Source organism: Staurois parvus, unplaced genomic scaffold (genome assembly GCF_062004578.1).
Source record: "Staurois parvus isolate SC_StPar_1 unplaced genomic scaffold, SC_StPar_1.0 ptg000031l, whole genome shotgun sequence".
NCBI lineage: Eukaryota > Metazoa > Chordata > Amphibia > Anura > Ranidae > Staurois > Staurois parvus.
The window spans coordinates 13,945,651-13,960,000 of record NW_028317827.1 but is presented as its reverse complement, the minus strand read 5'-3'; the positions used below and the strand labels follow the sequence as shown (position 1 = coordinate 13,960,000).

Sequence of the window (14,350 nt, the reverse complement as noted above, 5' to 3'; positions counted from 1 at the left end):
CTGGTGCAATGCTTTACAGGCTCCTGCAACAAAAAATAATTGCACATGTGGTTTCCTGCAAAAAAATGTGCATTTATTATTTTTTGTCAAAAGGTTATCCTTTAAAGTGGCACTTTAGCTAAACAAAATGGGTGAACAGGCAGGACTTTTAATGCAGAAGAGACATGCTTTATCCCTTCTGGATTAAAGTTACTTACCTGCTTGTCTGCCCCTGTATAGTGAGCTGCACATGCTCAGCTTACTGTAGAAATTAGGCAATGCCGAAGCTGACTGCACTCCCAGGAGTGGTGTCACCCCAGCCAATGAAAGCAGCAGGCGATCTAGCCCCAGAAGCCGGATGCCCTAAGATGTCAGTGGCCGAAGGGAAGCTCCAGTACATCACATCGCTAGATCCAAGGTAAGTATAGATCCACTTTAGCAATAGTAGTGCAAAAGAGCCATTAAAGTGGTTGTAAACCTCAGACCTGAAACATGAACAAAGAATAGCCCTCTGTAGTGTGTACTTGAATCAGTCCAGTGCACTAAATGTCATTTCTGTCTGCTGCTTCGTTCCTCTGCTATCAGCATGAATCGCTTCTGAAAGGTTTTCCTGACACCAAGAGAATAACGGTGACGGGATGGCACAGCCTGTGATTGACAGCCTCAGCTCTGTTCCTGTGAGCTGTGTGAAGGGGGGGGGGGGTGTCTCTTCCTCAAATTCTCCTCACTGATGTAAGCTCAGCTGTCCGCCCCCTGCTTTTCACAGCTAAGAGATCCTGTGTAAATTCTGCACTTTGGATGTAGGTATAAGTCGGCTATAGATAAACAGGTACAATGTATGTAGAAGGATATGTTTCACCTGTGTATTACCTGAGGTCAGTCACTTCACCGGGTATATGGAAGGGTTTACAACCACTTTAAATATGTGCAGCTCTACCTTAACACATTTAATTTTGAAAAAGATACTATATTGGCTGCTATGCTGGTCCTCAGTCTTTAATAACCAGGCAACTAGCATTTTCAAGAGGAGTTTGGCAATTGCAGCTGCTGTATATCTCTGATAAAATGTTTAGGACCCTTTTCAGAACTAGGCCTATGCTGATCCTCCTTTGTGGGAAGTCTGTGTAGGAAGGTGCACACACTCTTGGCCTAATACACACCTAATGGATGAACATCTTACTTGATACAGCAGAGATAATAGTGGTACAAAGAGCAGGAACCTAGAGAAACCCATCAGATCTACATTTACTAATATCAATCAATGACCCAGATTTCAGGTAAATAATGTCAGATCAATAATGAGAAATGCTACTGGCGCTTACTCTACACAACTTTATGATTTAAAAAGTCAATTTCTTCTGTTATTACAATTGTTGATTTCTTGTGTATATGTAACATGCTAGATTTTAATAGGTAATGTTGTACATTTTAATTCTTAAATTATAAATGAGTGCAGGACTCAAGACACCATGCATCCAATGACTGAATATTGTAAATATACACATGCCTCAACCTTGATGCTTTGCTTTACATTTTTAACTTTGGGTACAGAGTTTGATTTCTGCCTATCCAACTTGCTTATGGAGTTCAATGGGGCCGCGCCTGAACCTAGAGCTGAATGCTTGGTTTGCAGTTGAGGTGTGGTCCTGCAATACAAAATTTCCGTTTGGCTATTTAAATAGAAAAGTAAAAAAAACATGTAAAAGAAGGGCATACAGGTGGTGGCAGCAGCCCTTCTGAACAACTGTCAGCCGCTGCTATACCGTCCACTGAAAAGCCATTCTGGGTTGATCACTTTCCAGAGGGCAGTAAGCAATGCCACAAATATGATGAATGTATGAAAGAAGCCTATAAGTGAATGCAGGGCTGGGGTGCCTGTAATTTGACCAAATTTTGATCAAATTTTCAAAATGCATTGAGCTAACTATGAGGTCAGGAGGATCCAGGGGCAGACTAACAACTCATGGGGCCCTTGGGCAATAGGGGATCATGGAGCCCCCGTATCCTTGCCCACATCCAAAAAAGCCTATAAAAAGGTACCAGGGGCGTCTCATGGGGCCCCCTACTGACCCTGTGCCCGAGTGCTCAAATGGTCAGTCCGCCCCTGGGAGGATCCCATCTATAAAATTAATGCCATGGTTACAGGAACACATTTTCCTCCCAGTGTGATTTTTTTTTTTTTTTTTTTTTTTTTTTTTTTTTAGTTAATTTTAATTAATTTTTTTTCTCTAAGAATGTTAAAACTGAAACACAATGGTCATTGCTGGCTTCGTATTTTAATACAAATGTGTATATTTTTACATTTTGAAGGATCTCTTTTAATGGTCATATTGGCCAAAATGCTGTATTATATTGTTCTCCCGTATAGGAATAGACTATTATTTTTTGTAGAATTTCTGTTGTTGTGAGAGATACATTAGCATGGACTAGAACCAAAGCAAATTTTCAGATTTCGATTTTTTTTTTTTTTTCCCCCTTATTACATCGATATGTTGTCCAATATATCTGACCTGTGGGTTATTTTTGTATGTTCATGGTTTCTATGTCTTTTTTATGTTTCATTACTTACAAGGGTCCAGTATTCTCTAGCATTCCAAAAAAGTAGAACAGTGCAGTGGAGGGATAACTGAGGTGCTGTTCTTGTTATCCAGTCAGTTTCTTACTTTCATTTGGTAATTTACACTTTGGAAATAAATGTTTGAAACTGATTGGCTGCTTGTAGCATCATGTCAACATTCCCTTTCTCCACTTACATAGGGTAATGTATTTGTTGCAATGTTTATACCACTGATGTGTATACTACAGTGTTTATTTAAATATATTTTCATACTTTACATTCCAGCAGTGATGCAATTAGACTGTGGCGGGTCATTTTTTTATTTTCTTGTTTTTTTGTGTTCCATTGTTAAGTCCGTACTATAATGTAAAAACAAATGAAAGTTCAAATCAAATATAAGCTGCCTCCTATGTGATTTTTTTTTTTTAGTGTATTTTTAAATATGTTTCCCCAACACTTTATATTCCTGATATGTGTACGTTGTACCATGTGCTTATGTGACCATTTATAAAATTGTAAAGGGTTTACATATACTGTAGGAGCTCTCAGGAGCTTATTGAATTCAAGTGTGGTACCGTGATAGGTTGCCACCTGTGCAAAAAGTCCATCTGTGAAATTTCCTTTCTACTAAATATTCCATGGTCAATGGTTAGTGGTATTACAACAAAGTGGAAGCAACTGGGAACAACAGCAACTCGGCCATGAAGTGGTAGGCCACGGAACATGACAGAGCGGGCTCAGCGCATGCTGAAGTGCACAGTGCACAGAAGACGCCAACTGTCTGCAGAGTCAATAGCTAAAGACCTCCAAACTTCATGTGGCCTTCAGATTAGCACAACAACAGTGCATAGAGAGCTTCATGGAATGAGTTTCCATGGCCGAGCAGCTGCATACAAGCCTTACATCACCAAGTGCATTGCAAAGTGTCGGATGCAGTGGTGTAAAGCACGCTGCCACTGGACTCTAGAGAAGTGGAGACTTGTTTTCTGGAGTGACAAATCATGCTTTTCTGTCTGGCAATCTGATGGGTGTGTCTGAGTTTGGCGGTTGCCAGGAGAATGATACTCGCCTGACTGTATTTTGCCAAGTGTAAAGTGTGGTGGAGGGGGGGGGATTATGGTTTGGGGTTGTTTTTCAGGGTTGGCCTTGGCCCCTTAGTTACAGTGAAGAAGACTCTAAAGGTATCAGCGTACCAAGACATTTTGGACAACTTCATGCTCCCTACTTTGTGGGAACAGTTTGGGGATGGCCCCTTCCTATTACAACATGACTGCACACCAGTGCACAAAACAAGGTTCATAAAGACATGGATGAGCGAGTTTGGGTTGAAGGAACTTGACTGGCCTGCACAGAGTCCTGACCTCAACCCAAAAGAATATCTTTGGGATGAACTAGAGCAGAGAATGTGAGCCAGGCCTTCTCGTCCGACATCAGTGCCTGACCTCACAAATGCGCTTCTGGAAGAATGGTCAAACATTCCCATAGACACACTCCTAAATCTTGTGGACAACCTTCCCAGAAGAGTTGAAGCTGTTATAGCTGCAAAAGGTGGGCCAACTCAATATTGAACCCTAAAGACTAAGACTGGGATGCCATTAATGTTCATGAGTGTGCAAAAGTAGACATCCCAATACTTTTGGCAATATAGCGTATGTGCAGTGGGAACCAGCATTCAATCTTCCTTTTGGCTAAGTATATATCACCAGAACGCCACAGATCACTCATATTTGAGATATTGTCCAAATTATTCAGATTATCACATTGCCTTGGTTAAGTGCAACATTTTGAGGCCAGGCAGGACTCTTTGTCAGGCAGGTCTTCAGATGCCAGATGAAGGGGTCCTGCTTGGCCCTGAAACATCGCACCATACCATCTAAGGTGATCATCTAAATATACAATCGGACAATATCACAAAGATCCAAGGTTATATTATAAATGGTCTTTCATTTGCTCTAACCCCAAGCTAGGCACTAGTCCTTTCTGTATTTCTGACCCCACGCAGAACACTAACCCTCTCTGTAATCCTACCCCAAGCTTGACACCAGTAAACTCAAATTTCAGGAAATGCCTGAAATTGTATTTGCATCTACATTAAGACCTCAAAGAAACCTAGTGAGCCAGTCATGTCATCAAGAAATTCGTTTTCTGAGGTTCCAGCAGTGTACAGAACATCTCTATAGCATATAGGATGGAATCAACCTTTTTACTGGTTTAAAAATTTACAGAAGCTTCTGGCTTGTACAACTGTTTCATTTCAGGTACTTGTATAGCGCTTTCAATTTCTGGAGCACTTTATATATATATATATTGTACATTCACATCAGTTCCTGCCCCCAAGGAGCTTACAATCTAAGGTCCCTAACTCACATTCATAGATAAACTAAAGACAATTTAGACAGGGGACAATTAACCTACCAGCATGTCTCTGGAGTGCGGAAGGAGACCGGAGTACCCAGAGGAAACCCGCACAGGGAGAACAAACTCCAGGCAGGTAGTGTCCTTGTAACCAACGACCCTATTGCTGGTAGGCGAAAGTGCTAACCACTAAACCTTGTGCTGCCCTATGATTATAAATGTTACAGTGCCTGGAGAAAGTATTCATACCCCTTCAAATTTTCCACATTTGTCATGTTACAACCAAAAACATAAATGTATTTGATTGGGATTGTATGTGATAGACCAACACAAAGTGGCAAACAATTGTGAAGTGGAAGGAAAATGATAAATGCTTTTCAAAATTGTTTACAAATGCATGCCTCACTTTTCAGATATTTATTTGTATTCAGCTCCCCTGAGTCGATACTTTGTAGAACCCCCTTTCGCTGCAATTACAGCTGCAAGTCTTTTTGGGGATGTCTCTACCAGCTTTGCATACCTAGAGGGTGATTTTTTTTGCCCATTCTTCTTTGCAAAATAGCTCAAGCTCTGTCAGATTGGATGGAGAGCATCTGTGAACAGCAATTTTCAAGTCTTGCCACAGATAATCAATTGGATTTAGGTCTGGACTTTGACTGGGCCATTCTAACACATGAATATGCTTTAATCTAAACATTCTATTGTAGTCCTGGCTGTATGTTTAGGTTTGTTGTCCTGCTGGAAGGTGAACCCTGCCCCAATCTCAAGTCTTTTGCAGACTCTAACAGGTTTTCTTCCAAGATTGCCCTGTATTTGGCTCCATCCATCTGCCCATCAATTCTGACCAGCTACCCTATCCCAGTATAATGCTGCCGCCACCATGTTTCACGGTGGGGCTGGTGTGTTTAGGGTGGTGTGCAGTGTTAGTTTTCTGCTACACATAACATTTTGTTTTCAGGCCAGAAAGTTACATTTTGGTCTCATATGACCAGAGCACCTTCTTCCACGTGGTTGCTGTGTCCCCCACATGACTTCTCACTAGCTGCAAACTGAGCTTTTTATGGCTTTCTTCCAACAATGGCTTTCTTCTTGTCACTCCTACATAAAGGCCAGATTTGTGGAGTGCACGACTAATAGTTGTCCTGTGGACAGATTCTACTACCTGAGCTGTGGATTTCTTCAGCTCCTCCAGGGTTACCATGGGCCTCTTGGCTGCCTCTCTGAGTAATGCTGTCCTGTTAGTTTAGGTGGACAGCCATGTCTTGGTAGGTTTGCAGTTGTGCCATACTCTTTCCATTTTCAGATGATGGACTGAACAGTGCTCCGTGTGATGTTCAAAGCTTGGGATATTTTTTTATAACTGACCCTGCTTTAAACTTTTCCTCAACTTTATCCCTGACCTGTCTGATGTGTTTCTTGGCCTTCATGATGCTATTTGTTCATTAATGTTCCCTAACAATCCTCTGAGGGCTTCACAGAACAGCTGTATTTATACTGAGATGACATTACACAGAGGTGCACTCTATTTACTAATTAGGTGACTTCTGAAGGCAATTTGTTCTACTAGATTTTAGTTAGGAGTATCAGAGTAAAGGGGGCTGAATACAAATGCACACCACACTTTTCAGATATTTATTTGTAAAATATTTTGAAAACCATTTATCATTTTTCTTCCACTTCACAATTATGTGCCATTTTGGGTTGGTCTATCACATAAAATCTGAATAAAATACATTTACGTTTTTGGTTGTAACATGACAAAATGTAGAAAATTTCAAGGGGTATGAATACTTTTTCAAGGCACTGTGTGTTCGGTTTTTAGTAAAATTTACATTTATTTATACATTTATTTTGATTTGGTAATGTGTTCTACAAATGTAAAGTGTGAGTTTTTTAATAATTGTCCACGTGGTATTACCTTGATTTATCTAAAAGATGTTGTTTCCTGACTTCAGATTACATTGTGTGGGAACACTCTGCTCAGAATATTTTTATCTTCAGACAGAATTAAAAAAACAAACTCATCTAGTGGTAAATGATCATTTTCTTCCATCCGGCCGTGTCTGAAGGTTTTTTTCTCATCAGTTTGGCAGCTGTCTTGTGGCTTTCTCCCACGTTTGTAGCTGGCCACTTCCTTCACCTCTAAGGCTGGAGACTACGGCTGCCTAATGTCACAACGGTTAAATAAAACAAAGGCAGAATAGAGCAAGAGGCTTAAATTAGATGCTGGGGATATATAAATGTTGGGTTTTTGGATTCCTGACCACAAAAGTTGGCGGAAAATTTCTGTGTATATTGCCGCACCATTTAAAAGGATAAAAAAAAGCAGCCCAGAGTTTTGTCTCAAGTGAGTACATATTTTGGGAAATGTGAGGATAAGGGAAAGAAGTAGGGTGTGGAACTAGATGACTCAGCATGCCTTCTGAGAGGCCAGTAGGGTATACTGATAACACAGTTCAGACACATGTTGCTCAATGCAGAACTAAACCCTTTGATTTAACCGTTTCATTTGTGGAATACCATGAATAATAACGGTCACAACTGCTTGTGCTCTCAACTGAACTGTGAAGTCATTAGATGACTGGTGTCATAACTGATCACATGTGCAGCACCATGGCCACTGCAGATCAAACAGAGGCTAAGATGACAGTGTCCTTGGCTGTAAAGGATAGGAGGGATTATTTCCGCTTTAAAGTATACCTAAAGACAAAATGTTTTTTAGTTTTGGATAGAATGGAGAGGGATTAGAACATCTATTAGGTTTTAGCTGCTACACCTGCTCCCATTCAGGAGATCTTCCTCTCTATTTGTCTTGTTTACCATTCTCATTGAAAGAAACCCCCAACATTTGGGTTGTCCCCAGAAAAGTAATAGAGGAGAAATCTTCCAGTGGCGGCACTAGTTCTGTTGACCTGGAGGGCCCCTCTGGATTCCCTTAACCCCCCCCTGGCGGTATTCACGAGTGTAACTCAGGGTTAACTTTCAGTACCAGGAGAGGTAACCCCAAGCTACACTCGGGATCACACTGCAGCTTTGCTTTGGGATTCCCTCCAGCACTTACCTTGTCCTTCACTCTCGTGATGTCCCCCCTGCAGCATCCCCGTCCATCTCTTCCGGCCGAAGCCGGCATCCGTCTTCCGGGTTCCGTTCCCTGCGAGCATCGGGACATATGGGACATACGGGGCATGGAACCGGTGGGAAATTCAAAAATGTGACATTCACTCAATACACTAAAATCACATAGTATAACATTACTGTATCAAACCATTTCACATACATTTTGTCCCGAGTGCTTTGTCCTGTGCCCTGCCTGCATTTTTACTGTTCTTTCTGCCTGGAAACTGAGAAAAGTCCATGGTGTCCAAAAAGCGCCCCTTTAGGGCAAAAGCGGTTTTAGACCAGCTAGAGAACAGCGATAGTAAATCAGAACTACTTGCAGAATTGAGTGATAATGATTCGTGGGGAAAATTGTCATCAGATACTGAAAACGATTTTGCGACTAAGATCAGTGATGTGCAAACTTGGCGCTCTATTTCAAACTTCAGTGTTTTTTGTTTGATTACATTATTGAATTAAATGTATTATTATTTTTTATGATTATTTATTCTATTATAATTTATGATTTTGTGTTTCAAATTGTATCATACCCGGGATGTTTACTAGACTCTTGTTCGGACAGATTTCAGTGCGTTATTCCTAAGAATTACAGGCCTACAATAAAAAAACAACATATTTCCATGCAAAAAAATGTACCTCTTTGAGCACAGAAATACTGACATAATCAGACCGCTAGGGAGGTTAATTTGCAGAGATTTCCTCTTATTTCCTGTTTTAGCTATGGGACATGAAGTGAAGATAAATATCTCCAATGGGACACAGATGGAAAGAAAAAAAAAAAAAAAAAACCCTGCTAGTTTTGCCTTTAATGTGGAGCTAAACCCCCTATAAGAATCTTATAGCTTTTGCTGTAATGTGTCAGCAGTTGTGCCAGCAGCACCCATATCTTTAGACTGCCTTTCTCCAACAATGGCATGAAGTCATCTTCTGGGCCTGTAGTCTTTGGCCATCTTGATGGGCAGGGATGACACAATTCCCATGCAAGCACACAGAATTTATTTTATAACAGAATTGTGCTGTGCAGGTCTACCTGTTAGTGTTTTTTTTTACAACAGAAGTTTAATTCAGCTTTAAGGTATAAATACACCCAAGAACAACAGTATGCTAATCCTTACATGTGGTGGGTGCATATGTTTTCATTTTTAAGGCCAAGTACAGTCATGGCCAAAAATATTGGCACCCCTGGATTTCTGTCAGATAATGCACCATGTTGCCCACAAAATTGTTGCAATCTCACGCCGCGAGTATGGTGGTGACATCAGGTTTCTGCCTCACTTATGCATTTCATTATTGGATGCCCTCCATGGGTGGAGGATGTTGGATGATGAAACGTTTAGGGCGAGGCAGAGATGTGACATCACCACACACGCGAGTTCATACTCGTGGCTATTGGCTGGTGTACAATATTGCCAGCATTTCTCTGGTGAGTCCATCTAGTATATGTGGTGGTGGAGAGAACTATTGGGTGAAAAAGGAAAAACAGTGAAGGATCTTTGTCACATTACACAGCATTATTCCATTTTATATTGGGACAGTGGGTTCTTTTTGTGGTTTTCTTTGCATGGAGAATGGTTTGGATTTCATGTTTGGATAATTACTATATGTATTATAACACATTTTTGTATATGTTATGAATTTTCAGGTATATTAATCACATCGCACTTTAAGATATGGTTTCCTTGATACATGCACTTTTTGTTGTATTTTGTAGAGCACGGGTGTCAAACTGGTGGCCCTCCAGCTGTTGCCAAACTACAAGTCCCATGAGGCATTGCAAGATTGACAGTTACAAGCATGACTCCGAAAGGCAGAGGCATGATGGGACTTGTAATTTTGCAACAGCTGGACACCCCTGGTGTAGAGTATAGAGAGTGGTGCTGTGAGCATTTTTTGAGACATTGTTTACTTGTATATTGCACTTTTGGATACGGTACATTTAGCAGTTTACGGATGATAATGGTGCTTTTCTATACATCCAGTGCAGTGATTGAGCATTGTCACCTTAGGGCAGGAAGTATGTTATTGGCAAAAGCACTTGATAAAGGAAAGCAAAGCCTGCTTAAAGAAAACAAATGCAGCCACCATATCTAAGATCTAGTAAGCTGCAGTGTATTACTTTTGTTTTTTTAGGTTTAGATAGGTCCCTAATTAAGGTTAGGGTTAGCTGTTGCTTGCCAGAAAGGTTAGTGGGTGAAATATTTGTAATTGATGGTTTGGATCTAGGGCTGCTATTAGAAACCACGGGGCCTCATACAGCCAACCTGACAGGACCCCCCCACCACAAATAAATATACTTCAGTTATGAATGAACACAGTAAGTGATTGGTATTTTTTTCATTCAGAAGGGAAAGGGGCTGGTAAATGTGACATATTTACTGGACTCTTCCCCTGCTCTCCATCATGAAGGATCCCATTGTGTGCTTGCAACTGCAGGTGGGAAGGAGAGGAGGGAAACCAGCAGCACTGCAGGGGTGGGGGTACACAGGTGGGACTGGGCAGCAGGCAGAAATGAAAGGTTTCTGCTGTCAGCTGAAAACGGGTCACATGAGTGCAGAACAATCTGCACTCCTGTGATCCACAGCCAAAAGAGCTTTGGCTGTACTTCTCCTTTAATGCCCAATTCCATTTTTATAAATTTCACAAAAGGGTAAACAGCCTATAAATTAAGCAGATCTGGTTTTAGGGCCCATTCACACCAGATTGCGGTGTTGGAAACCACATTTCATGCACCACATTCAAAACACACTGGGTGTGCAATCAGCTGCGGGTGTTAATGTAATTCTAATGACACCCCCAAATGCAGTGCGTGCACCTGCACTGGATTGCATGGTACCGCAGTACCATGAGATCGGGTCGCAGTTACGTTGTTTGGCTGAAAAAAGACAAAAGTCCATCCAGTTCAACCATTAAAAAAAAAATTATAATCCTATACCCACAGTTGATCCAGAGGAAGGCAAAAATAAAAACCCAGACAAGCATGATCCAATTTGCTCCTGCAGGGAAAAAAATTCCTTCCTGATCCCTGAGAGACAATCAAATATTTCCTGGATCAACGTTACCTATAAATGTTAGTATCCAGTTATATTCTGTGTATCCACGAAAGAATCCAGGCCTTTTTTAAAGCAATTCACTGAGCTGGCCAGAACCAACTCTTGAGGAAGTCTATTCCACGTTTTCACAGCTCTCACTGTGAGGAAACCTTTCTGTGTTTGGAGATTATATTTAATTTCCTCCAGATGTAAAGAGTGCCCCCTTGTCCTCCGTGATGACCTCAGGGTGAATAGCTCTACACCGAGTTCACTATATGAACCACTGATGTATTTATACATGTTGATCATATCCCCCCTTAATCTCCTCTTCTCAAGAGAAAATAAATTCAGTTCCTCTAATCTTTCCTCATAGCTGAGCTCCTCCATGCCTCTTATCAGTTTGGTTGCCCTTCTCTGTACTTTCTCCAGTTCCCCAATGTTCTTTTTGTCAATTGGTGCCCAAAACTGAACTGCATATTCCAGATGAGGTATTACTAATGATCTGTACCGGGGTAATATGATATCTCTCTCTCTGGAGTCTATACCTCTTTTAATACAAGAGAGGATTTTGCTCGCTTTAGAAACTGCAGCTTGGCATTGCATTATTAAGCTTATGATCTACCAGAACCCCCAGATCCTTCTCCACCATTGATTCCCCCAGTTGTACTCTCCCTGCAGTGCATTTTTTAAAAGTAGTGCATGAACTTCTTTAGGTACGATCCAGTGCCATTTCAGCTCATTCTAATGAACGGTCTGCAAATCGCATTGCACTGAAATCGCACTGTAACATGGAGCACATTCCTGTACGGTTCTGCTGTGAATCGGCACTTAATCTCAACTTCAGCCCTATCAACCACAGACTCACCCCACTTGGGGATCCAGTGCCAGTCTTCCAGCACCATTCAAACTACTTCCTGTGAGCCAGGGTGTCATGGCTTCACCCCCTGCCTTGGACTCAAAGGAGAATAGTGCAGAGTGGGGTCATGTCATGATGTGGTGCCAGTCTCTGCAACATTCAAGATCTACCCCACTGTCAGAGGCAGAAGAGGGGGAGGAGGACCTGTGATTTCACAGATATGTAATATTATTATTATTTACATTTTTTTTTGTTAAAGCTGTGGGGAAATGGGCTTTAAGTGGTTAAATAGCATAACAATGTCAAATTATTGTGCACACCATATTTGTGTTATTATCTTATTGGTTTTAGTATTCAAACTTTTATGGTTGCTGCACCCAGATTAATTTCACCAAGCGCAAGATAATATTTTTTAACAAAGAGGATAACGTGGCTTGGAGGTTTTTGCATGTAAAGCTGTTGTTTTTTTTTTGCACCGAATAAACATCAAAACAATTAACTTTAATTGGACACCAGAGGGAGCTCTTTTGAAACTTCTTTTTTCAAACAGAAACCAAACATTTGTAAAGGTCATTCTGCATTCTAGATCTACCTGACAACTCCACTGGACAATGCTGCTCAATGTAGTCCCAATGCAAAACGCCTTGAATTGTATAGGCCTGGTGACACCAATGTCCTGCTGCATTGATGCGTTTTTAAATAAAATGATGCAGGTGCCATTTTATCGCAGTGCGTTACAGTGCCTGGAATTACCATAGAAGTTTAAAAGAAATTAAAAAAACACTGCACTATACCATAACAACACTTTTCTGTTGCAATGCTTGCTATGGCCCTTGGGCTTTCTTGTAATTGTCATCTTTCAATAAAGTATTTGTGGAACTACAACAACAGATTGCAGCACATATTCACATTGCACACACGTTATGTTCTGTGCAGGGGCGGACTGACAACTCATGGGGCCCCCGGGCAATAGGGGACCATGGGGCCCCTGTGTCCTTGCCCAAAATCAAAAAAGCCTATGAAAAAGTACCAGGGGCATCTCATGGGGCCGCCTACTGACCCCGGGCCCTCGGGCAGTGCCCCAGTTTCCAAATGGTCAGTCCGCCCCTGGTTCTGTGTGATATGATCAAGCCCTAAATTTGGATTTAGTTTACTGATAAAATAAAATGATTTTGAAAATATTTCAAAGCGATCAGCATTGATAAATTGTAACACTAATCATTACAATACTGAACGTTACGAAGATCTGGATGGTGATCTGAATGGGTTTTATGAACATAGCAAATATTCATTTGTGGCAAAAAAAAAAAAAAAAAACAGCAATTATTGGCTTGACTGGTGCCCTGAGTTGGTAGTTTCATATAATTCTCAGCTACAGTGGACACCTTGCTGGATAACCACGTAACTGTAAAAGGATAGCTAAGGAACCACCACAGCTGCATTCTTTCCCATAATGCCTTAGGGTTCTTTCAGGAAGCTGGTAATGCTTACTGAGCTTTGAAAAGCCCTCCACAAGGAATTTCTTTTCAGAGGGCAGCATAGCAGTGGCTGGCAGGTGTTCAGGAGGTGCTATGGATGCCTTCTAATGCTTATTTTTTTAAATTGTTGAATGCATAGATGTGCGCACAGGGTGTGGGAATTGTGTCTGGGCACACCCTAATCACCCCTTTCACATTAGTATTATCACTTTGTGTGCTGATAGGGAGATGGGAAAGATCTAGCACTCAGCGGCTCTGCTTAAGGCTAGGTTCACATATGTGCGGCTGAGGATCCACACGAAAATCCATGCAGCTGCACCACCCACACAGAGGAATGTGGACTCATAGGCGGATGTCATTTCTGGAAAACGCAACCATACTGGGAACGAGGTTCCCGTGCGGGCTGCATTTTCAGAAGAAGTGCATAGACTTCTTCCTTGCATATCACGGGGCACGGGAGTCCATTCAAATGAATGGGCTCTCGTGCCCGCGCAAAATGTGGCCTGCGCAGCTGCATATATGTGAACCAGGGGTAAGGTAGAGGCATGGAAGCATTTCTCTCTCACTCTGAATCTGCAGACAGGGAGATAATGTGCCAGCGGGGCACAATTCAACAAGTAAGAGTGTGTGTAAAAAAAATGTAATATAATATATATACATACATACATACATACATACACACACATATACATACATATACACATACATATACACACACACACACGTGTTTGAGCTTTAGTGTGCACATCCTATTGCAATAGATTGCGCCTATGGTTGAATGCCAATTTTACATTGCAGCACTTGGCTCGCGGTTGCTGTGCAGCCCCATTGACCATAATGGGCCAGCTTGAATGGCAGTGGCACCTGTCAAATTCTGCAGCATAGGTTAAAATTGCCATGACCACAGCATGTGTACAGCTCTATCAGGTGGTAATGTTAGCATTCCTGTGGGTTGCCAGGGGTGGTAAAAACCATGGCT

General features: G+C 41.5%; 1 protein-coding gene across 1 annotated transcript in view; it reads left to right on the top strand.

Moving 5' to 3' along the window:
• GALNT3 (polypeptide N-acetylgalactosaminyltransferase 3) overlaps nt 1-2,935 on the top strand; it is a 74,258-nt gene extending 71,323 nt beyond the window's left edge. Inside the window, exon 11 of the mRNA XM_089660227.1 lies at nt 1-2,935. This exon is cut by the window's left edge and continues 918 nt beyond it. The gene's annotated coding sequence lies outside the window, so the exon portion shown is untranslated.
• Nucleotides 2,936-14,350: the final 11,415 nt, after the last annotated feature.